The sequence below is a fragment of the Dipodomys merriami genome, unplaced genomic scaffold (assembly GCF_024711535.1).
Source record: "Dipodomys merriami isolate MVZ:Mamm:240054 unplaced genomic scaffold, mDipMer1.0.p SCAF_4, whole genome shotgun sequence".
Lineage (NCBI taxonomy): Eukaryota > Metazoa > Chordata > Mammalia > Rodentia > Heteromyidae > Dipodomys > Dipodomys merriami.
In genome coordinates, this window is record NW_027205603.1 from 68,844,540 (window position 1) to 68,869,287 (window position 24,748).

General features: G+C 37.4%; 1 pseudogene; it reads right to left on the reverse strand.

Annotated features, from left to right (window-relative positions):
* LOC138806160 (histone-lysine N-methyltransferase PRDM9-like) overlaps positions 1 to 24,748 on the reverse strand; it is a 151,580-nt pseudogene that overhangs the window by 37,408 nt on the left and 89,424 nt on the right.

Genomic DNA, 24,748 nt, shown 5'->3' on the forward strand with positions numbered 1-24,748 from the left:
TCTTTGATGAGTCCCTGCCTGGTTTTGGGATGAGGGTTATGATGGCTTCATAGAATGTGTTTGGTCGTGAACTTTCTCTTCCAATTTCATTGAAGAGTTGGAGGAGTATTGGTGTGAGCTCTGCTTTGAAAACCTTGTAGAATTCCGCTGTAAAACCATCTGGTCCTGGACTTTTCTTAGCTGGGAGGTCTCTTATTGCTGTTTCGATTTCAATGCTTGATATGGGCCTGTTAAGCTGGTTTAACTCACCTTGGTTTAGTTTTTGCATGTCAATATTTGCTAGGAAAAGGTCCATTTCTGTCAAGTTCTCAAACTTATTAGCATAAAGTTTTGAGAAGTATTCCCTTATAATGTTCTGAATCTTGGTTGTTTCCGTGGTGATGTTTCCATTCTCATCTCTGAGTTTATTTATTTGGGTGTTTTCTCTTCTTTTTCTGATAAGATTTGCTAAGGGTCTGTCAATTTGGTTAATTTTTTCGAAGAACCAACTCTTTGTTTTGTTGATTCTTTCTATAGTTTTTTTGGATTCTAATTCATTTAATTCTGATTTAATTTTAATTATTTCTTTCCGTCTACTGGATTGGGGTTTATCTTGCGGCTCTTTTTCAAGGAGGTTTAGATGTGTCATTAAATTGTTGGTTTCAGATCTCTCCAATTGCTTGATGTAGGAGCTCAGAGCTATAAACTTGCCTCTGAGTACTGCCTTTGCTGTGCCCCAGAGGAGCTGGTAATTTGTGTGTTCATTTTTGTTGAATAGCATGAACATATGAATTTCCTTTCTAATCTCTTCCATGACCGACTAGTGATTCAGCAGTGTGTTGTTCAGCCTCCATGTGATACTGGACTTTCTTTGGTGGCTTTTGGTGATGAGTTCTAATTTTATTCCCTTGTGGTCAGAAGGAATGCAAGGTATAACTTCAATGTTTCTGAATTTGGACAAGTTTGCTTTGTGGCTTAAAATGTGATCTATTTTAGAAAATGTTGCATGTGCTGCTGAGAAAAACATGTATTCTGATGCTGCTAGGTGAAATGTTCGGTAGATATCTGTTAAATCTAGTTGATCTATGCAGCTGTTTAGATCTGCAGTCTGTTGAGTTTTTGCCGAGTTGATCTATCTAGTGGGGAGAGTGGTGTGTTAAAATCCCCAACAATTAATGTCTTTGGATCTAAATGGGATTTGAGGGAAAGTAGTGTTTCTTGGATAAATTTGGGTGCTCCATTGTTTGGCGAGTAGATATTTAGAATTGTAATATCCTCCTGAAGGAGAGATCCTTTAATTAGTATGTAGCAACCTTCTTTATCTCTTCTCACGAATTTTAATTTGAAGTCTATTTTATCTGATATTAGAATTGCAACTCCCGCCTGTTTATGGGGGCCGTTTGCTTGGTAGATTTTGTTCCAGCCGTTAACATTGAAAATGTGTTTGTTTTTACGGGCAAGATGTGACTCCTGAAGGCAGCAGATAGAAGGGTCTTGTTTTTTAATCCAACTAGACAGTCTATGTTGCTTAATTGGAGAGTTCAGTCCCTTAATGTTAAGAGATAGGACTGAGAGGTATTTGGGAGTTCCTGCCATGTTATCCACCTTCTTGGGGGCTGCGAAAACTGGGTTCTTCCTATGGTTCTTGGATTCTCAGTTTGGGTGCAGTTTCTTGGCCTTTGTTGTGGTCTTGTTGGTTTTCTATGTGTAGGACATCTTTAAGAATCTTTTGTAGGGCTGGTTTGGTGGAGATGTATTGTTTCAATTTTTCTTTGCTATGGAAGGTTTTTATTTGGCCTTCAGTTATGAAGGAGAGTTTAGCTGGGTATAGTTTTCTTGGTTGATAGTTGTTAGTCTTTAGGGCATGGCATACATCATTCCAGGCTCTTCTTGCTTTGATTGTCTCTGCTGAGAAATCTGAGGTGATTCTAATTGGTTTCCCTTTATAGGTGATTAATCTTTTCTCCTTGACAGCTTTAAGGATCTTTTCCTTGATCTGAGTTGATCCTGTGTGGATTATAATGTGATGGTGGGATGTAGTATTCTGGTCTGGTCTATTTGGAGTTCTAAAAGCTTCTTGTATCTGAAAAGGCCTACCTTTTTGCATGTTTGGGAAGTTCTCTGCTAGGATCCTGTTAAACAAATTTCCTAGACCATTAACTTCTGTTCCTAGGTGCTCCTCTACACCCATTATCCTTAGATTAGGCCTTCTGATGGTGTCTTCCAAGTGTTGGATAGATCTACCATATTTTTTGGACTTGTCTTGGATGGTTGTATGTTCTTTCTCTATAATATCTAGGCTGTCTTCAATCCCTGAGATTTGATCTTCTGCATGGTCTAACCTGCTGTCAAGACTTTCTACTTTGTTTTTTATCTCTTTTCCTTCTAATTGGTCAGCTTTGATGGCTTCAAATTCTTTGTTGAAGCTTTGTTTTAGATCTTGTATGAACTTCTTTACTTCCTTAATTTGGTGTTCAGTGTTTATTCTCAAATCCCTTAGTTGATTGGTTATGGTTTCCTTGGACTCCCATTCCTTCTGTTGGGTTCCATTCAGCATTCCCTTTGTGGTCTCCCTGACTTCCTTCAGCTCTTTGTTAATGGATTCCATGAATGCCTTTAGTGATCTTTGTGTATTCTCTTCCTGCTCTCTCAATTCCTGTATTACTCTTTGATTAGCTTCCTCCCATTGGTGGGATTCCTGTAGTTCTATTTGAGTGTTCTCAGCCTGCTCATGCCATTCCTCCCTTTCTCTTTGAGTATTCTCAAGCTGCTCACGCAAGTCCTGTATCAGTTTTTGAGTAGCTTCCTCATGCTTATGATATTCCTGTATAAACTTTTGGATTGCCTCCTCTCTCTCCCTATCACACTCATACAGAGTCCTTTGTATGCTTTCAATCTTTTCATTTATCATGTTTGCCAGCAGTGTTTGTAGAGCTATTTGGGAACTCTCCTCTGGATTATTCATTGTCTCTTCTGTCCCCTGATTATCAAGATTGGGAATTGAGATACCCAGATTTGCCATTTTTCTTGTGTTTTTCTGGCCTACTCTGCCCATTTGAGATGAAAATAGCACCAGTTTTGTGCTAGAACACTATCTTAAGGCAAGCATCAACCAAAGTCTGAATTTGCACCGTCAATAGTCTACAGATACAATCTAGTTCAACAGATGCATCTTGTCAACATCAAACAACTATATTTTAATGGGCTACGAACCGCAAAGAAGAATTTGGAAGACCAGAAATTATTAGGGTTAGGGAGATATGTGGGTAAAAAATAGTAATAGGTTGATGTGGGGAGGCTCAGGTAGAGTTAACTAAGTCCTAATCTCAAAGCAGAAAATAGGTTGGGTAGGATGAAAGTAGAGAGAGAGAAAAGAAGAAGAAAGGGAAAGGAAAAAGAAAAGAGACCTGAAAAAATAGAAAAGTAAAAATTAATAAAATTATGTAGAATCGATAACAATCTATTTAGAGAAGAACGTGAATATATTGAGAGAAAGGGAGGGATATAAAGGAGATGTGAAAAACTTAAAAATAAAAATGCTTAAAATATTATATAGGTATAAAGAGGTAGTACTGCTATTAAGGAATTTAAGTCTCAGAGGTTTTGAATTGAGTAATAAATTTGTGGATTAAGTGTGTACACAATGGAGGATAGGGTCTAATGATCAACTACAGGTTTATCTGAGGATGTGCAGGACAAGAATTAAGTCACATAAAGAAGAACGAAAGAGAGGAGAAGGTGAAAAGGATAAGAAAGGAAGAATAAAAGATGAGAAGTTCAGTAGAGCTAAACAAAAAACAAAAAGATAATTAAAAAAGAAAAAAAAGAGAACAAAAAAAGAAAGAAAAACGCACACTCACATATCCCTAAAATAAAAATTATAAGAGGAAAAAAAAGTTTCTGGAAAACAATTTTTTTCAAAAAAGGCAAAAATTAAAGATTAAAAAAAGTTTTAGAAAAGAAAAAAATTTTTTATATAAGTTACTAAAGAAGAAGAAGAAGAAGAAGAAGAAGAAGAAGAAGAAGAAGAAGAAGAAGAAGAAGAAGAAGAAGAAGAAGAAGAAGAAGACGACGACGACGAAGGAAGAAGAAGACGAAGGAAGAAGAAGACGAAGGAAGAAGAAGAAGAAGAAGAAGAAGAAGAAGAAGAAGAAGAAGAAGAAGAAGAAGAAGAAGAAGAAGAAGAAGAAGAAGAAAAAGTTTTTGATTTTTTGGGAGGGGTGGGAAAAATCCTGTATCTCCCTTGTGTCCGTAACCAGCCTCTTGTTGGAGTCTCTGGTCTGTTTGTGGTCCTGTGGCTTGGTTGGTTTCTTAAGTCAGTTTGTTCGAACAGGCAGAAAAATGCTCTGCTTTACCCAGGATTTGGCTATCCTCCTCCCAGGCTAGTTCATTGGGAGGCAGATCTGCTTTGAGTATCACAAAAGAGGGGGATGCAGTGATGAGGCTAGGTTCCGGGTAGAGTTGAGGCCTTTCAACAGACAGTAGCTTTTCCCGGGGGTTAGTTTGTGGAAAAACTCACAGAGCCCAGCCTGGAGCCATTCTCAGGGTTTCTGTTTACTGATTTTCAATTGATTGTTGAGGCTGCTAGAGGGAGGGGCAGCCTCTGGCTCTGATTACCCAGTGAAGAAAGCCACTCCAAGGGCTGGCGCCCAAGCTGGGTGACTTTTCCCTGGGTGGAGCTGAGTCTGGCAGGTCATGCCGGCCGTTAAGTTCTTGTGACCTGCTAAATGACTCATTTTATTCCAAGGCCTGAGCTTGAGCTAGCAGCTCCTCTGAACTTTGTCAGTATCCAAGATGGAGATCTCCGGTGCTGGGCGGGGGGGGAGGGGTGGCCTTCCCTCCTCTGCTCCCTGAGAAGGAGTGAGGACGTCAGGCTTCTACTCACGCCGAGACTTGGTTCCTGGGTCGTCTCTGGTCTGCGAACTGCAGAATGAAGATGTCTGCTCCTTGTCGGTTCTTGCTGGTGTTGAGTAGAATCCGCTCACCCTTTGCGTCTGGCTTCTTCGTCCCGGACTCTCTGTGGCTCAGGTATGGCTCCTGCACTCTCCGCCGCCGCCGCCACAGCTGCCACCGCCTCAACGGCTGCTGCCAAGAGCTCAGATGTGTCTCCTTGGCTTCCCCTCTCTGGCCTAACTCTCTGTCCTGTGATGGCACACTTGGTATGATTCTCTGGCTTAGGACTGTTCACTGGAACTCTAAAACTGCTTTCTATGCGAGAGCTTGCTTAGACTCCAGCTTCTCCTCCGCCATCTTCCCGGAACTCTTTTTGCTGGGCATTTTAAATGGCTTACTCTAGTATAGTATTGTACTCACAATGCACTTCAACATCTTTCATTGCATGGAAAATATTTTAAATGGGGGAAATTTACTTTTAAATGATTACTTCTTTAAAATGTATCAACAGTAAAGAAAAACAATTAGCTCAGAAAGTGACTTGGATAAAGTGATTTTGCTAGAAAATGTATTTATTCAAAATGTTGTAAATGGGGGCTGGGAAGGTGGCTCAGTAATAGAATGCGTGCCTTTCATGCATGAGGCCCTGGGTTGGATTCCTCAGCACCACATAAACAGAAAAAAGCCAGAAATGGTGCTGTGGCTCAAGTGGTAGAGTGCTAGCCTTGAGCTGAAGATCTGAGGGACAGCGCCCAGGCCCAGAGTTCAGGCCCCACAACCGGCAAAAAAATAAAATAAAAATTGTAAATGAACACTTAGAATGCTGTTTAATTAATCATGTCCAAGTATAATTATTTGTCTTTCACTGTCCATTGGATTAATTTGTAGACTTATAGACATATTCTAGTTATTGCAAATAAGGGAAGCCACAACAGCCAGTGTTTCTTTGCATCTGGAGAAGATGGGGGGGTTGAGGGGGAGAAAACAAAAGAGGGGTAACATTGTTCAAAAAGAAACACACTCATTAACTTACGTAACTGTAACCCCTCTGTACATCAACTTTACAATAAAATTTAAATTAAAGAAAGAAAACATTGCATACTAGTACTGGTGGCTTACAACTATAATCCTAGCTTCTTAGGAGGCTGAGATCTGAGGATCATAGTTTGAAGCTAGACTGGGTAGGAACATCCATGAAACTCTTATCTCCAAATAGTCTCCAAAAAGCCAGGGAGAGTAGAAGAAAAACAAAAGAGGAGGGAACAATGTTCAACAAGAAATGTACTCATTATCTTATATAACTGTAACCCCTCTGTACAGCATCTTTACAGTAAAATTTTAAAAATTCAAAAAAAGCCAGAAGTGGAACTGTGTTTCAAATGGTTGAGCACGAGCTTTTAGCACCAAAGGTCAGTGCCCAACCCTGAGTTCAAGCCCTAACACCAGCAAACACGCCCACAAAAAAAGCAACATAAAATGTTTTGGAAAGATGAACCTTTTTGTATAAGGAAAAATGAAAAAGCATGCCAAAAGAGCTACTTCCAACCAAAAATGTTGGAAATTTTGATGGCATGCCAAATAAATGAAACATAGAAGAATGCAATGCTAGAAAAAAATAAAATAACATAACATAACTAAAGATAGAGATCCAGCCAAAAGGGCCATCATCATTATCTATTTTGTAAATGGGACAGTATTTCAGTCTACTGAACAGACTCCTATTGATATATTCATTAAGATCTCAGAGGGGAAAAAAAGAGAAGACTTGGAATCAAGTAGTCTTTTAATTACCTCACCATCATTATTCAAATGGGTTTTTAAAGATTCCCTAAAGCAAATCTTATTGTGTAGGAAGATCATGGTATCCTCCAAAATGTGTCACTTTAGTTCCATGAGAGGACATACATTCTAAAGTATTAAAATATATTTTTCTACTTTTAATCACAGTAGGATCTAATAAGATTATTTTTATTAGAAACTCTTTTAATATTAAATATCTTTATGTTATTATTGCAAAGCAGAACATAAAATCCACATGGGATGAGAAGAATAAAAATTAACTCAATGAGGAATAATTCTTGAAAGTAAAACTTGGAGAATTGAAAAAGATATAATGAGGAATAAGAGAAGTTATCACATAAAAACATGAGGTTACATCTAATGACCAATTTCTTTTATTATCTCTAAGTAGTTATACAAAGAAATTGCCTTTCAACAAAGCAGTTTATGAATACAAGGCATCTTGATCAATGTTAATGGCCAGTTTTAAAAATCACTATAATGTTTCATACTGAACCCCAATCATGTAACTCAACTTTGTTAGTAAATCTTAAATAAGTGAATTGTATAAAATGGCAATTGCCTGAACAAACCCCAATGTATGGTGGGCAACAGCATTAAGAAGAGCTGAAGAGTGGCTCACGTCTGTAATCCTAACTATTGAGGAGGCTGAGATCTGAGGATCCGCGGTTCAAAGCCAGTCCGAGCAGGAAAGTCCACGAGACTCTTATTTCCAAGAAAGCACTCAGAAAACCAGAAGTGGTGCTGTGGCTCAAGTGGTAGAGTGCTAGCCTTGAGCTGAAGAGTTCAGGGACAGCATTCAGGCCCAGAATTCAGGCCCCAGGGCTGACAAAAAACAAAAAATAAAAACAAACAAATAAAAAAAAAAAACCTGTGAGACCCAACCTCCTGAGTTCAAATGCAAATATTACTCCAAAAACAACAACAAAAAAAGAATTGGATAAGGAAAATTTGCATTTTGTAGTAAATTTTCTCATGCAATAAAATGATAGACATTTAAGCCTTTGGTGCCCTAAAATCCATATATTTTAATGACAAGAAAGTATACTGGAACTTTAATAATTAAACTTCTAGTACAGAGTAAGCAAACTTGATTTAGTCACTTCTAGAGAAGAATGGTTCTGAGTTGGGTTCAAACCAAAAACAGAGGCTACAGAGAGGTTTAGGATATAAGATGAATACCATCCCATAAAAGGTACTCATTAGCAACAATATATATTCTAATCTAAAAATAGATAAAGGTCTAAAAATCCAATTCATTTTTTCAAAGAAACATCAATGCTATAGCAAAATAAATAAAACTCTATACTTACTATTTGACTGTGTTGATCTCTGGTTCTAGTCTTATTCTAATGTATACAGAACATGAACTTTACCTTGAGAAAATGTCTTCTGTAATCCTTGGGAATACATGAATACACTCTCAGGGAAATGCACATGTTAAATGACTAGATTGACATCACTGCATAAATGTGTTGATTGAACGGGAACTAAGAGTAACACAAACGGAAGATCAATAAAGTGCATATATTGGACTTAATTTGGGAGAGTTTCATTTTAGCCAATTTGAGAATAAGTAGAGTCTGAAATTCAAAACCATTGTCTAAACTTTTTTTTGGGTGGGGGGGTGCCAGTCCTGGAGCTTGAACTCAGCGCCCTGAGTGCTGTCCCTGAGCTTCTCTGCTCCAGGCTATTGCTCTACTCCTTGAGCTACCACTCCAGCCCTGGATTTTGGGTGGTTAACTGGAGTTAAGAGTTTCACCAGTAGCCAGGCGCCCATGGCTCACACCTTTAATCCTAGCTACTCAGGAGGCTGAGATCTGAGGATCGTGGTTCAAAGCCAACCCTGGGAAAGAAAGTCTATGAGATTCTTATCTCCAATTAACTACCAAAAAACCAGAAGTAGAGCTGTGGCTCAAGTGGTAGCGCACTTGCATTGAGCTGAAGAGCTGAGGGACAGCGCCCAGGCCCAGAATTCAAGCCCCATGACCGACCAAAAAAAAAAAAAAAAGTGGAAAAAGCCAGACACTGATGGTTCACACCTTCAGTCCTAGCTATTTAGGAGGCTGAGATCTGAGGATCATAGTTTGAAGCCAGCCCAGGCAGAAAAGCCAGTGAAAGTCATTTGTGGGGCTTGAACTCTGGGCCTGGGTGCTGTCCCTCAGCTCTTCAGCTCAAGATGAGTGCTCTACCACTTGCGTCACAGCACTACTTCTGGTTTTCTGGTGGTTAATTTGAGATAAGAGTCTCACAGCCTTTCCTGCCGGACTGGCTTTGAACCACCATCCTCAGATCTCAGCCTCCTGAGTAGCTAGGATGACCGGCATGAGCCAGGAGTGCCTGGCTTTTTCCACTTTTTAAATTAGTTATGATAAAATAGAATTTTTTTAAGTCAGAATACATTCAGACTTAGCTAAATTTCCCTAATCTGAAATTATTGTACCCAAAAATCTTGTTGAAGCATTAATATTTGAGTATATGTGTATATGTATACATATTATAGCGTACATTGAATATATATTTAAATATTTGACTTGATGGCCTTGAGTTTGCTGAACAGCCACTCTACCACTTGAGCTAGGCTCACAACCCAGAAAATATACTATTTCTTCAGGAGAGCAAAGACAGAAACACTACAGTAATTCACAAGCCTAAAATGAAACTCTTCCTTCATCCTTTGTTCTTGTGCCTTGTTTACAGATAGAAAATGTCTCCACAATGGTAAATTATAGAATGAGATTAGGTAATTTAAGCTGATATTAGCTGCAACAAGTACATATCCTGTCATCTTTTATAGACTAGTTTTGATTATTCTATTTCTTTTGCATTTACCAACACAATATTTTCCTTAGAAATATAAAATAATCTAAACTAGGGGTGAGCAAAATTTTAAAAAAACTCACAGTAAGTATTTCAGTAGTCGGTGGTATATTATCTTTGATAATGTGTTACTGCTGAATTTTGCCATTGTAATAACAAGTCAGCTCCTGGGAATATGTAACTGAGTATAATCTAATACAATTATATTTAGCAGGTTTGAAGATGTGGTTCAGTTGGTAGAGTGTTTACCTAGCAAGCAAAGTCCTTTAGTTCAAGGCATAGTATTCCAAAAAAAATTCTTTATTTACACACACAAAAAAGTGGCAAGCCAGATCTGAGTGGATACTGTCCTAAACTGTTATTGACATATTTAATTTGGTCAACAGAAAAAAATGCACTCAACATTAGGACACATTATATACCACATATATATGATCTCATAAAAATATTTACCATTGTCTTGTTTTTCCATTCTATTTAATATGAAAATACTTGTTCTGGATAGTTAAGAGTTCACTCATCACCTGTCGTTTCTCTTTTCCAGTATGAAAAATACTCTCAGAGCAGCCCATGTTTATCCATATAAATAATTCAAACAGTCTGTACATCTTTGCCACAGACCTGCAAGCCTTCCAATACTCTAGCCCACCCTCACAACACTGTTCCCTGAAGCTAAGGATTCAGACATGTCTTAATGACACGTGGAATATGTTCAACCCATAGTTGTGGGCTGAATTAATGAATGAACAAAAGCAACCGTTTCAATGTTTCTGAAATGGAGTAAAACATGTTCTGAGTTTGTCCTGTGAGAATCCTCAAACAGATTATCTTTAGCAAGGCACAAAGAGCTCCTTTATCCATCTTCACTGATAAGCATTTCGGGCCCTGCATTCTTTCTTCTTTCCCTTTAATCTAAGAGACAGTTAAGTTCCCCCTTCTCTGAGGCCAATGCATTTTCACTGATGGCTTCATTTCCTAACACTAGCTACTCAGAAATGTTCCTTTCCCTCTTGTTCATAACCAGTGGATCAACTATGATCTTTAAACATGTTTTCAAAGTCACTGCTATCCCTTTAAAAAAAAGAGAGAAGAAGAAGAAATACATAGTCTGTGATGTGTTATTTGAGGGAAAAAGAACTCATATTTTATACACGTGTTAGCATAGCTGCATTTTGCTCAACATAAATCAAGTTTAATTGCTCTTTTTTTTAAATACCCATTGGCTGGTTGTGCAAAGGATTTAAGGCATCTCATCCATCTTAACTTTGCTTTTCCAATAGATTGCTCTTAAAGGTAAAGCTAAAACATCTGAGAAGCAGTAAATGATTTTGGATAGGATAGTAAAATGAAAATGATATTGTTAATTTAGCACTACTGTATACATCAGATTGAAAAATTCAAAGATGACAGGCCCATTGGTACACTAACTCAGATGTTTGGTGATTTATATTAGCCGGAGAGGAGCTAAGGTGGCAGGAATAGACATTTTAAAAGGTGTGTATAAAGTATTTACCATGGAAGAATCACTGAGAACAGATCTTATGTGTAAATGTATGCAGTAATAAAGAAAAGGTATTGAAAAGCAAACCACTTCTGCTTCAATAAAAGTTACTAGTATTTACATACACTTGAGCTGTTTAAAACAGCATCAAATGTGTATAATCTATTTCACATTTACATATTTTGCTTAGTATTTTTATTAAGCTGAAATCTGAATTTAGTTTTGTTCTGTCAGGATACAGTAAAAAAGAAAGAGTGCATGAAATATCATGAATTTAACCAGCATAATTTTCTAAATCTCCTTTCAACCTAGTTTTCAGCACTTTTATTGAATCCCCCATTAAGTCATGAGTTATATAGAATATTGGATATGTGTGGGTCATGATTTTGCTGCTAATTTAAAAGTTATGTCAGCACATACTCTCCTTCAAGAATTGAATGCATTGAGCTGGGTGCCAGTGGCTCAAAGCCAGTTCAAAGCCAGATCGGGAAGATCAGTTCATGAGACCCCTTCTCAGCCCATAGCTAGGTGCTCATACCTATCATCTCAAGAAGCATGGAAGGCTGAGATTGGAAGGATGTCTGATTGAGGCCTACAAGTCCACAAGACTCCATCTCTGTGGAGGGCAGCTGCATTCAGCAATGTACCTGTGATTCCAGGAATAATGCAAAGTCTAACATGAGCAAATCATACCTGAGAAGCAGGCCCAAGCAGGACAAAAGTCTCTATCTCAAAAATAACCAGTGAGGAACTGGCACTGTGGCTCAAGTGGTAGAGTGCTAACCTTGAGCTGAAGAGCTCAGGGACAGCACCAAGGCCCAGAGTTTAAGACCCACAACCAACAACAACAACAAAAATTCTGTAAAAATAACCAGTGAATAATGGTTGAAGATGTGACTCAAATAGCAGAGTACCAGCATAGCAATGGTGAGGCCCTAACTTCAAATTCCAGTACTGTCCCCTAACATGAAATGAATGAGCTATTATTGTCTCTTGAGATCATCCAAGTTGAGCACCATGATGAGGAAACCACTATGCACTTGAGTAATGCTTAATGTTAAACTGCCATGGACAAAGAGGAAATGTCACACTTTTGAGAGGATGAATACAATGAGTGGTTTGCCGAAAAGAGCAGCACACTTGGTTCTTAATCTACATCATTAATTATAGTTTGGTTAAAGAGCAACATTATTTTATCCTTTATTTTACCCTTGGTTATTTTATCCTCTATTTTTTTAAACTCTAAAATAGGACTCTTGGTGAATGTATGTAATATACATATATACATAATGCAGCTACTGCATGATGAGAATTGAATCACTGAGGGAAAAAAGTGTATTCCAATGGTCGATTGACTTGTGATAAAGTCTTGATTAGATCTCAGCTACTTTAGCAATATGAAATCTTTTAAAATGCTGCTTTTATTATAGAATATTGAATGCTTCATTTTCAATTCTACTTCCCAAGAGAGTTTGCTGCCTTTTCCTACTTTTCAAAATAAGGACAAAGATCCAAGATGATTCATATGACTTTTACCTTTTGTGAGTCACACTGGGATGCGTAAGCATTGTGTAGCACATGATACAGCCTCTGCCTTGCTGCTGGAAACCAAACTTAATTACTATCTAGGATGTGTTAGTGAAGGATCTATCTTCAAACTTCTTCCTGTGAAGTTTTAGGCTGCCATTTGCTAGCTCTAAAATGAATGGGCTTTGAAAATACCCTACCATTGTGATATTCACCCTGTGGACTGGGTCACGATCTATGTATGCATTCACCTCAGGTATTATTTACTTGCTTCTTCATCCTCAAGTTTCCCTTCTTTTCTGAAGTCTTCTAATCCTTCAATGTAAACAAACACATTTTGCTATACTTATATTTGTTATACAGATTAAGCAGCATATTTAATAGAAGGCTAGTTTTATTTGCATGATAGCATAAATTGAATTTTTAATGATTTTTTTGGAGAGTATGGGAGCCTTTTCCTTAATATTCCCACCCAGTATTCCAGCATATGGATACCACTGAAGAAAATCTTTGTTTTGATTTCCATTTCCTATTTACTCTCAGAGTAAAGTAAACAAGCTAGTTGACTAGTGATGATTTCCTATCTATAAGGTCATTTTAACTGTAGGTAATGTTGCTGTGTTCAGACTTTCTCCCTCAACTATTAGCATGAACTCAGGCTACCTTTCCATTTCTGATTCTATGTGGTCACCTGATACACCCTCTTTTCACCTTACCCTGTTGGTCATGGGTCTCTGTGTATCTCATGTCTGTATACTCAGCCAGTGTATCTGGCTGAAAAAATTATATCTGGAGTCTGCTTTGAAAACTTGGTGTGTCCCATAGATGAAAGGAATAGTAGATTCCCTTCTTGTCCTCGGATACCAGCTTCACTCCTCAATCTAGATGTTTTAGAAAGCTCTGTACTTAAGAAATTCAGTGTGCATTGATTACATGGATCTCCATTTGGCATCTTGTGTCTGGATCTTCAGAGTAGAACCTATACAGGAGGAGAGGTGATCACTGGGAATCAAGGAAATAGTTCTTTCCCATACCTATAGTGAGCTAGTTCATTTATCAAAATCAGGTCTCTTAATATCATGGCTTGATTTATTTATTCTATTACTCTGTCTCAAGATTGCTCCCAGCAGAATAGCAGTGTGTGTGTGTGTGTGTGTGTGTGTGTGTGTGTGTGTGTGTGTGTGTGTGTGTGTGTGTGTGTGTGTGTGTGTGTGTGTGTGTGTGTGTGCTGTGGCTCTTTTACATAAGAAACTGCTTCAATTATTTCATAGTCTGGCAATATGCAAATACCGATTCTTAAAATATGTTCATACATGATGAAATAGTCTTTCTAGGCAAACTTTGTTTTGAGTCCACCTTTATTGAAACATATTTACACTGTCTTCAGTTCAAAATGACAAATTGAAGGCTGGCATTTACCTCCTACACTTGCAAAGACCCCACTAAAAAGACAACTCAGTGAGAAGAAATTTGTACATGACAGATTTCAACAAATACCTGGAAATGAAAAGCCAAAAAGGAATGTTGAAAAACGAACAGTAAAAGAAGTTGTTCAGTAAGAAAAGTTGTTATGGGGACTATGGTAGAAAATTGAGCTGATTACCTGGATAGAAATGTAGGGGTAATTTAACTCATAGTTGACAAATGTCAGCACATGGGTCAAATTTGGTGCACTGTATGTTTGGTAAACAAAATTTTATTAGAATACACTGATGCATGGTTACTTATATAAAACTGTTTGCTTGCATTTTTGCTATAGTGCCAAAAGTCCACACTGTGGTTGTGACTGAACCTATCAGTCAAACCTAAGGTACTGAGCCCTGGTCTCAATTTAGAAATGAAATGTTGGACAGATGATCTAGAAGACAAATAGGATTAAAAGAGAAATTAAATGCTAACCTCTTTTAAAAAAAACTTCCTATGCTGGGAAAAAAACAAAGTTTTATCCAGGACTAAAAGAATAACCATCAGCTTGAATTGAAGAAAAAAGTACACCTTGCTATGTTTTTTTTTGGGGGGGGGTGAGAGGTGTCAGTTGTGGGGCCTGAACTCTGGGCCTGGGCTCTGTCCCTCAGCTCTTCAGCTCAAAGCTAGTCCCCTACCACTTGAGTCACAGCACCACTTCTGGCTTTTTTTGCTTATGTGGTGCTGAGGAATCGAACCCAGGGCCTCATGCATGCAAGGCAAGCGCTCTACCACTGAGCCACCTTCCCAGCCCAGCCTTGCTATTTTTTTTTTAACCAAGCTCAGAAGACAGAAAGTGACATAGCCACCTATAAATTTAATGGAAGACATTGCTCTCCTCAAGATTGTACAGTAGTTGTACAATGCTGTAACTGTTCCTAATTATTTAAATGACTGCTCAGTGTGTCTTACCAGTGGTGCCCCAGACCTCATTTTGCAAACTCCACTTATTCCTAGGGAGACTGAAGTGTTCTTCTCTATGCAGTACTGAGAACCTGGTTAATCTCATTTCTCATCTTGCTTCCAAAGCGCAAACTCCTCAAATCTGATTACTACTTCTTTTAGTTTCCTTGTGAATCTTAAAAAGAACAAACAGACATAAACCCTTTAAACTTTACAAAAGGCACTATCCTCTTTCTTCATTCCATAAAGAATTCTTCTGGAGAGCACACTTTCACTGTAAATCAGCATATCGTATTTTATCAAACCATGTACTTGTTCCAGAGGGTGTATGCTAGAGAAGCCTTTACCAGCTGGTAAAATATAATATTCAAATCAGTAAGAACACAACTCTCATATAAACAAGAAACTTTATACAGGTCAAAGGAATTTTACTTAACACATGAGAGAATCAATAGTCATAGAGCTGTAATGTCACAAAAATATGAAGTGATACATGTGCTTTGTGAGATACAGAGGTGGTAATGTTCATTCAGGACATAAACTACCATGCCAGTGTCATCTACTGTACTGGACAGATATAATTATTGTGTTTGAAGAATGAAAATATAAAAATTAGCCTCTGTCCTCATGGAACTATAAAATAGCACAGCCAATAAAACAGAAAGCCCAGAAGAACACTAAAAGAGAATATAATAATCTCTTGCTCTTTTTAATATTTTCAATGATTTCTCAAATAATGCAACCCACAATGGACATACACTCTCTCTTACTTCTGATCAGAGAAATATTGGTAGAATATTCTTTTCCAATCAATTGCTTACTGTTGCTGTTTTGAAAGGGAAGGGGATCAAAATTACTGCCTTTGGGTATTTATGTAGTCCATAATGTAATAGCTGTATCATGCCTAGCAACCCTTACATAAAGCTAGTAGAAAAAACATTGTCAGTATTTGAACATGCCCATCAGCATCCTCTTACCTTTTTTGAAAGATAAATAAATTGCCCAACCTCATTAAAAAATTCAAGAAACTCTCCATAACAAAAGACAGAGATATATAAAAGAAACAGAATTAAGTCTATTTTTGGGTGGGGGAGGGAGGGAGGTATCAGGCATGGTGGTGTATGACTGTAATCTCAACTACTTAGTAAAATAGAAGTTTAGGGTCAACAAGAGTAAAAAAGTTTGTAAGACTCTTTTAACAAATAAGCCAAGTGTTGTGGTACACATCCACAAGTCCAGCTACTCAGGAGGCACAGATAGTAGGATTGTGGTCTAAAATTGCGTAGCAAAAGCTCCAGGCTGCATCTAAAATGTGTTTTTAAAAAAGCAAAAACAGCTAAAGGTGGGGCTGAGACTTGAGTTCAAGCATCAGTGCTTCTAAAACCGAAAACTATTCCTTTTCTTGATCAAGGAAAAATATCGGACCATGACAAACAAAATGCACATTTTCATAGGGATTAGAAAGATTATGAATCATAAAGTAAGAGCAGGATATTAAAGAAAAAGGAGGGGCTGGGAAGGTGGCTCAGTGGTAGAACGCTTGCCTTGCATGCCTGAGACCCTGGGTTCCATTCCTCAGCACCACATAAGAAAAAAGAAAAAAAAAAAGAAAGAAAGAAAAAGGAAAGGATACAAGAAAATATTCTTAGATATTTTAAGCATACCACCAAACTAACATTCAAAAGAAAAGAAACATCCAAGCATATTGAACAAAAATTCAAAGAGATATAATGTTTATAATGAGAAAAATTACATATCAAAGTGCTATCTAACAGAATTTAGTGAGGAAAGCAAGCAACAATAAAGAAAAAAAATCAAAGCTGAAGAGAAATATGCATCTCCAAATCAACAAGATATATTTTCCAAGAATCAGATTTCTGATTCTGCCTAGGATGTAGAAACTGTACAGAATACTGTTTCCTCGCAATCAAGGAGAAAAACCTGAAGAATTTGCAGGCATCATTAATTTTCTTGAACCCATTAGAGAGCTGGAGTTAGAATAACCAAGTTGTCTGTAGTCCAAACAGATCCAAGCCTCTGAGAAGACATGGGACATGAACTCAGGCCTATCTGCATCTAATCACAGAAGGAAAAAGCTCCATGAAGCAGGGGAAGTAAATCCAAAGAGTTCAGCTAGAGATTTTAAATTTTGCTAAAAGCTAAATGGCAAAAATAAAGCTGCTAAAATATGAGGGAGTAGGACTTCTGGGAACCCCAGACACTACCAAAGTTTACACTGAGTCCCTAAAATGCCCCCTGGGCACTCATTATAAACTTGTGGAAAGAACATTAGATCTAATTTAAAATAGGAAAAAGAAAAAAAGTCTTTTTCTAGTGTAAGCCTGAGGAATGAAAGAGAAACATAATCTTGTCTTAGGAGAAAGGAAAAATATTAGCATGGACTCAGAATTCTTTTATTCTTTGGGGAAGGACAATATCATTGTTGAGAAAATTTCACCCCAAGATTTTGTGTGCGTGTGTGTGTGTGTGTGTCTGTGTCTGTGTGTGTGTGTGTGCGTGCGTGCATGTGTGCGTGCGTGTGTATGCGTGTGCGTGTGTGTGCATGTGTGTGTGCGTATGTATGGGTGCTGAGCTTGCCTCAGAGTAAGGAAGGGATTGATAAAAGAAATGCTCCCTGTCTTATGCCATGCAAGCAAACTGTTGAAAACAGCAGCAGCAGCAGCAGCAGCAGGAGGCCCTTATTGGAAGAAATGGAAGGTACAAAGGTAAGCCCTCCGAAGTACAGACAAAAAGGAAGATGATAAGCTAAAGGTGAAAGAGATATATCACTACCTGAAGACCATCTTGAGACAATACTAGAAGAGTTGCAAGCTATGTGCACTAAAAGAGCTAAGCCACCACAACCTGAAACCCACCGCAAGTCCTGAATCAACTACTTAACCTCCTCAAGCCATTGGTTTGGAAGAGAAAGAGAGAGAGAGAGAGAGAGAGAGAGAGAGAGAGAGAGAGAGAGAGAGAGAGAGAGAGAGAGAGAGAGAGAGAGAGAGAGAGAGAGAGAGAGAGAGAGGGAGAGAGAGAGGGAGAGAGGGAGGGAGAGAGGGAGGGAGAGAGGGAGAGAGAAAGAGAGAAAGAGAGAAAGAGAGAAAGAAAGAAAGTTCTGTTTCTATCAGACTAACCCATCCACTTACCAACCAAATATTCAACCATTAATAAAGCATATGTGAGATAAACAAAAAGTAGGGGATAATGCACAACCATTATAAGACCAAGCAATAAAGAGACAGACACAGGTTTGGGAACAGTCAGAGAAGATCTGAAATAACTGTGAGTGATCTATGAAAGGCTCTAATGGAACAAGTAGACAACATTCATAAATAGATTGCAGTTATAGCATAGAAGTAGAAAATGTAAGAAAGCTTAATAAATATTTCACAAACAGAAAACATGACCATCGTAGATGAGTGTATTTGATGCATCCGAAAGGAAACAAAAAAGTGACTGTAGGTGAGGGGTTACTATAAATGGACTAAGAGATAATTTAATTGCACATAAATGGAATTCCAAGGCAAAGAGAGAAAGTGACATGCAGAAGAAATATCTACAGATACATCGAGAATTTTCCAGACTTTAGAATTTTCCAGGACTTAAATTGCAGATTCAAAAGCCTCAAGGAACTTCATATATAATAAAGACAGTGCTCACACTACATACACAAACTGGATAGATAGATAGATAGATAGATAGATAGATAGATAGATAGATAGATAGATAGATAGATAGATAGATAATTTAGAAAATGTTGAAAAGCAAATATAGAATTCTTCAACACAGCTATCGAAAAAAAATAACATTACATGAAGGACAAAGATATGAATTCAACAGACCTGCCATGAATTATGTAACCCGGAGGTAATAGTGTTGTATCTTTAAAGTGCTGAAAGCAAAGTAAACAAAACTGTCAATCAATTCTCTAACAGTAAAAATAATTTGTGTGTGTGTGTGTGTGTGTGTGTGTGTGTGTGTGTGTGTGTGTGTGCACATGCATATGCTGACGCTTGAACTCAGGAACTGGATGCTGTTCCTAAGCATTTTGCTCAAGGCGAGAGCTCTACCACTTGAGCCACAGTTCCACCTGCAGCCTTTTGGTGGTTAACTGAAGAAAAAAAATTTTTAATGTCTTTCCTATCCAAGCTGCCTTCAAACCTCAATTCTCAGATCTCAGCCTCCTGGGTAGCAAGGATTACATACATGAGCTACTGGTACTGGCCTTTATTTATTTTATAATAACCTTTCATTTATATAAAATCATATTTAAAATATTGTTTCAACCACCATGTAAGGCTGACAGGCTATAAGATATCAGTTCCATTTTTTAAGTTAAGAATGGAAAAGTGGTCCCTTATTTTTTTCCAGGGATGGGAGACCTAAGAGTTGAAGCCAGGGCTTCAGAAACTACATTTTCACTACACCTAGAGTTCCTCTAGGACCCAACAATCCCACTCCTGGGCATTTACCCAAATGATCACAAACAACACCACACTAAAGCTACCAGCACAACTATGTTTATTGCAGCATTATTTACCATAGCTAAGATATGGAACCAACCCAGATTCCCCTCAGTTGACCAATGGATCAAGAAAATGTGGTATATATACACAATGGAATTCTATGCTTCCATCAAAAAGAATGACACTGCCCTATTTATTAGGAAATGGAAAGACTTGGAAAAAATCATATTAAGTGAAGTAAGCCAGATCCAAAGAAATATAGGTCCCATGGTTTCCCTTACTTGCAATTATTTGTATACATATAAGATAATGTTATCAGATGAGCAGAAAGCTCAAAAGCTATGTACATATGACCATATAAGATGATGCTAAGTGAAATGAACCAAGACATGGACACAAGAGGTCTTTCTTTGCTGTTGTTTTAAATGTACTATATGATACTTTTGTTTCCTTTGTATGTTTTTCCCCCTATGGCATATCCCCTGTTGTCACTGTACTTGATTTTGGTACCCTGCATCTTGTTTATACATTTGTCTAATCTGGGGAGGAGAAGGGAATAACAAAATGATGAAACAAGTTCACAGTATGATCCATTGCAACACGGATACCCACAAAACAGTATATTGGAAATGAACTGTACAACTTCTGGGGGGAGGGAGGAGTGAGGAGGTTGGGGGAGGGAAGGGAATGTGGGACAACAAGAAGGGAAGGGGTAAGGATGCTCAACAAGAAATGTACTCACTGCCTGACTCATGTAACTGTACCCCTCTGTACAGCACCTTTACAATAAAATTAAAAATTAAAAAAAGAAACTACATTTTCAGTTTAATCTTGGCCTGGAGCATCCTCATTAATTGCTTGGTTAGCAAACTGGCAACAGATCTGAGGTCCATGCATTTACAGGTAGATTTCACTGCCTACTTTTTGGCAGTTAGTTGGAGATAAGAGTTTCACAGATTTTCCTGCTTAGGCTGGCTTTGAACTGTGATCATCATATATCAGCCTCCTAAGTAGTTAGGATTACAGGACTGAATATAAATGTATATACATATATTTATATGTATATGCACAAATATGTATATATGTATATGTATATGTATATGTATATGCACAAATATATATGTATATATAAACAAACAACAAAGAATACATTATCAGCAGATCAGCAACACACACATTTAAAAGAATTCTCTAATGTGTTTCATATGGGAATTTAGAAGGTTATATACAAACAAAAAAACAAGATTTCTTTATATAATTAAAATAAAAAATAAACATGTAAGTCTCCAACTTACCTTTTAAGCAATCTAAAATTAACTATCCATTTAAATAGATCAGTAAACTTTCTTTGTTAGTCATAGGGCTTAATCTCAGGGCCTTGGCACTGTCTATAAGCTTTTCTGCTTGAGGCTAGTGCTCTACTACTTTGAGTCACTGTTCCACTTCCAAGCAAACTTGTTTGTGAAGAAGATAGTTTATATTTTGGACAACGTAGGCCACATGGTCTCTCCTGCAATCAAGCCCAGTCTCCTATCACAGTCCAGAAAGAGCCACTGACATTATGTAGACAAATGGATATGACGATTTCTAATAAAAATTATTCAGAAAAATAGACTGTAGCCTCTTGTGGCTCCATGAACATTGCTTTGAATATCTGCACTCTGAAGAAAAAATAATAGCAACTTATCATGAGTATACAGCATATGTTCATAAATAGGAAATCTTATTCAAAAGAGAAGTAGAGCAAAAAAGGATGGGGTGAGTTCTATGTTGTAGAACACCTATCTAGCAGATGGATTCATTGAGTCCAAGCATCCCCCCCAAAATAAACAACGAAGACAACATAAAAGCAAGAAGAGATGAATTAATACAATACGCAAGCATAGTACAAGTAAATGTAACATATATGATAGCACATGTTTAGTGTACATAGAACTAGAGGTTTGGCTTAGTGATAAAGCACTTGTTTAACATACAGAAGACCTGTGGTTCCTCAGCAGCACCAAAAGAAAAACAAAAAACAAACAATTTCTAAATATCATCATAATTTATGATCTACATAGTTCACCTTTATAGAGAAACCTCTTAATAAAAAAATTAACTTCACGTAAATGAAAAGAAATGAAACGGTCTTCTATTCTTTCATTGTCATTAATATATTTACTCTTCTTCTACACACTCAGAAAGATTGCACATGACCTAGGAGACTTTGACAGTGATGTTGTCCTTCCCCCAGAAACCCTGACAGCAATGAAGAAATGATCATTCTTTAAACAAATGAGCCTTTGCATCTACGTTGTAGTCAGTCTTGACTGTGAACACAAACTCTTGTCTTTGAGAAAGAGCAATAAAGCTTTGCCTCCAGTGGATGCTTCTGAAAGGTTTTCTATGGACAAGAACACTATGTAAAATTATACTAGAAGATAAATTCAACAAGATCTCATCATTGCCAGACTAATCTAAGGATGAGAAAACATGGCTATCTCCAAGGCTCTTTCTCCACTCTTAAAAGTCATACAAAGAAAGCTTAATTAGCATGCCTGGGTTATCAATCTTGCAATCACCATGATTCACAGGTGAAATTAAAATTAACAACACTACACAATTGCTCAGCTGTCCAAGTCACACAGCTGTAACCAACAGAAAGAAAAGATTCAAAACAGCAAGTTAGATGATCGGAAATGGATGCTTAGGGGCGTTTGTGGGTTTTCATCTTTTATTCGCCCATGGTCTTCTTTTTGATTTTCTTTACAGGGCTTGTGTATTGTTTTTCCTTTTTCTATTATGTGCACCTGTCTCTGTATCTTCCTCTAAGAGAAGATAATAAAGACCTTGAGGTTCTAGAAATTGATTAGTCGCTCTGCTATCTGTGGATATAATGCTACCCACCTGCAGCATTTCCTGATCAAAATTAAGCCAGAGAAAGAGTCAACCTTCATTGGTTTAACTTTTGCCTTGTAGTGTAGTGTGTCCCTACATGAATTTAAATATTCTTAATTATGAAAATAAATGAAAGATAACTGTGGACAATTTGAGTCCTTGAATGCTCAGATTTCCAAGTGATCTGGTATCTAATCCGTTTGATAAATTTTGGATAAAGAAAAGATATACATCTAATCCCTTTGGGTCAGATGATCCTATAAAAATCTAGTGAATGCTGATGAGATTTTATCCCCAAACAAATTCACCAACAATCCCGATACAATATTACTGTATGAAATCAAGAGGTTTATGAGCCAATCAAATTAATTTGTAGCTGAGTCAAGAACAATTGGAGGGACATACAAAGCAACAAAGAAATCATCTTATAAATATGTTAGAAACAATAGCAAGAAAGAAAAATAATTTGAATCTTTATCTTGGGGTTCATTTCACCTAATATCAACTTATCTGACCTTCTCTGCTTGTCTCAGACATATACTAGTTATTGCAAATAAGGGAAACCATGGGACCTATGTTTCTTTGGGCCTGGCTTACTTCACTTAATATAATTTTTTCCAAGTCTTTCCATTTCCTAACAAATGGGGCAATGTCATTCTTTCTGATAGAGGCATAGAATTGCATTGTATATAAATACCACATTTTCTTGATCCATTCATCTACTGAGGGGCATCTGGGTTGGTTCCATATCTTAGCTATGGTAAATAATGCTGCAATAAACATAGTTGTGCTGGTAGCTTTAGTATGGTCTTGTTCGTGATCTTTTGGGTTAATGCCCAAAAGTGGGATTGCTGGTTCATAGGGGAGCTTTATGTGGAGTCTCCTCCCCCACAGTACAACCCCTGCTGTTTTCACTGTATTTGATGTTGGTGTAATTTGGGGAGAGGAAGGGAAAAACAAATCACTTAAATACAGATGCAGGTGGACCCATTGCAACAATGAGATGTACAAGTCATTATGTTGAAAAATGAACTTTACAATTTGGTGGGGGTGTAGTTGTGGAGATGGGAGGGAAGGAACAAAGGAGGAGGCAACAATGCTTGATAAGAAATGTACACATTACCTTGCTCATGTAATTGTAACCACTCTGTACAGTATTTTCACAACTAAAAAAATTATTAATAATTTTAAACTTATTAATAATTTTTAAAAAAGAAATAAAAAACAGAAAAAGAACAATTGGACAACAACACAGATCTTTCTTCAGTAACCAGAACAACAGTCACAGATTCTTCCACTGTGGTTATACTAGTTAAGTGATGTATACTAAATAACCCAGCAAAGTAGTTAGGCATAAAGGAAACTCATTGTTTCAAGGCTTCAGTTCTTCAATTTGTTTCTCATGATCCAGATTTCCTGGTTTTTACTCATATTTTATTCAGTTGATTATAGACTAAGGGGGACAATGATTAGATCTTTTAATCAAATCTGTTCTCACCCACATTCCTTGCCATACAGGTTATAGTCTTCCAAAGGAATGCTCAAAAGGGTTCCAAATCATGACTCAGGTGATCACAGCAATGCAGGTTAAATTCACCAGATTTATAAACCATAGAAATAAACTAGTAATTAACAAAGACAAATAAATTTACACTCTGTTCAACTGTCATGTAGCAAAAACAAAAAATCGGGCTTAAGTGACTATGAGATTTTCATGTGTACTACTCTGGTTGAGTAGATGTTACTTTGGCAAATTAAATCAGAGCTACTTTTGCTCTTATTTTATGAATCGCTTTCTGTGAAACAGTATTAAGCTACAAAAATAGAATCACATTTAGATGCAAATATTGTACACATCTAGCTTAATATTAAATAAGTTGATTTACTGTAAAAGAATAGATGAAACCAGGGCTGTTTTAGAGAACTCTAAAGTGTTCCTTACTTCTAAGTATCATTAAAACAATAACAACAACAACAATAATAATAATAACACTGCCAAATCAGGTTCCATCCTCAGAAAATGTGTTGATTCAGGGCATCAAAAGTTTTGTATCACTTACTAGGTGAATTTAATGTGCAACAAAGCTTATGAGCCACATATAAAAATAAGAAGCTATGTTTTAAATAAGAATATATTAGGCTTATATTACAGATGGTCTATTTATAGCTAGCATTCTCCACATTATGATGTGATTTCTTTTTCTTTCCTTTTTTTTTTGTTCAGGGTGTGTGTGTGTGTGTGTGTGTGTGTGTGTGTGTGTGTGTGTGTGTGTGCGCGCGCGCGCGCGCGTGCGCGCACTCGCGTGTGTGTTTGCCCATCCAGGGGCTTGAACTCAGGGCCTGAACACTGTCCCTAACATTTTTTTCTTTTGCTTACTGTATGGCTTGAGGCAGAGCTCTACTTGTGGCTTTTTGGTGACTAATTGGAGATCAGAGTCTCAGGGGCTTTCCTTGCATGCTTCAAACCTCAATCCTCACATTCCAACCCCCTGAGTAGGTAGGACTACAGGCA